This window comes from Monodon monoceros, unplaced genomic scaffold, assembly GCF_005190385.1.
Source record: "Monodon monoceros isolate NGI ecotype Baffin Bay Population unplaced genomic scaffold, NGI_Narwhal_1 Contig2857_ctg1, whole genome shotgun sequence".
Lineage (NCBI taxonomy): Eukaryota > Metazoa > Chordata > Mammalia > Artiodactyla > Monodontidae > Monodon > Monodon monoceros.
The window spans coordinates 1-953 of record NW_021698775.1 but is presented as its reverse complement, the minus strand read 5'-3'; the positions used below and the strand labels follow the sequence as shown (position 1 = coordinate 953).

At 48.6% G+C, this 953-nt stretch overlaps 1 long non-coding RNA gene across 1 annotated transcript in view; it reads left to right on the top strand.

Annotated features, from left to right (window-relative positions):
- LOC114898749 overlaps positions 1 to 953 on the top strand; it is a 3385-nt gene extending 2432 nt beyond the window's left edge. Inside the window, exon 2 of the long non-coding RNA XR_003794462.1 lies at positions 460 to 953. This is a non-coding gene — a long non-coding RNA (uncharacterized LOC114898749). The remainder of the gene's footprint in view (positions 1 to 459) is intronic.

Genomic DNA, 953 nt, shown 5'->3' with positions numbered 1-953 from the left:
TTTTGCGGTATGCAGGCCTCTCACTGTTGTGGCCTCTCCCGTTGCGGAGCAACAGGCTCCGGATGCGCAGGCTCAGCGGCCATGGCTCACGGGCCCAGCCGCTCCGCGGCATGTGGGATCCTCCCGGACCGGGGCGCGAACCCGTGTCCCCTGCATCGGCAGGCGGACTCTCAATCACTGTGCCACCAGGGAAGCCCTCTAGTATATCTTTTAACATATCTACTGAAAGTTTGTGTATCTTACGAGCTCGGACAGGTCTTTGGCTTCCTGTCAATCTTGGAAGGAAATGGCAAAAATCTCTTCCTATGACTGTTTTACAATATTTAACTGATACATTAAAAAAAGTTAAAGATTTGTAGAAATGCTGATTGCAGCTGTCATGGGTATTATAGCCATAACAGCTTCTACTTACAGGATTGCTAATGCTCATTATAATAATAATCATATGTTTAATTATAGTCCGACGACGATTGAAAGTCACCCGCCGTACAACATCGCAACAAGCTGCCGTGTTCTCCTTGATGCTGCAAAAATTACAAAACAAAAAGGCGGAAAGGTAGTGGAATAACTGAGGACATGGAAAGGAGACATGACCCATGAGCCCCCCCTCCCAACAAACTGGGGGCTGACGAATAAGCCAGAACTACAAACAGTCCTGATTGCTTTGAGCCCCCCCCGGCAAACCGGGGGCATGTGAATAAGCCAGAGCTGTGAACAGTCCTGAATGCTTTGAGCCCCCCCGCGGCAAACCGGGGGCCTGCAAAGAAGCATTGAGTGCTTTGGGCACTGATCCATGAGATGTCCTCAGTCTAATCAGAGTGGTGGGAACGCAAGGAAATGTCCTTGTGCTACTTCAGTATAATCAAAACAATGGTGGGAACTTTGTGCTGCTTTTGCGCTCAAGGACGAAGAACGGCAGGTTCTCAAGAAAGCCAATTATTGTTTGTATAATT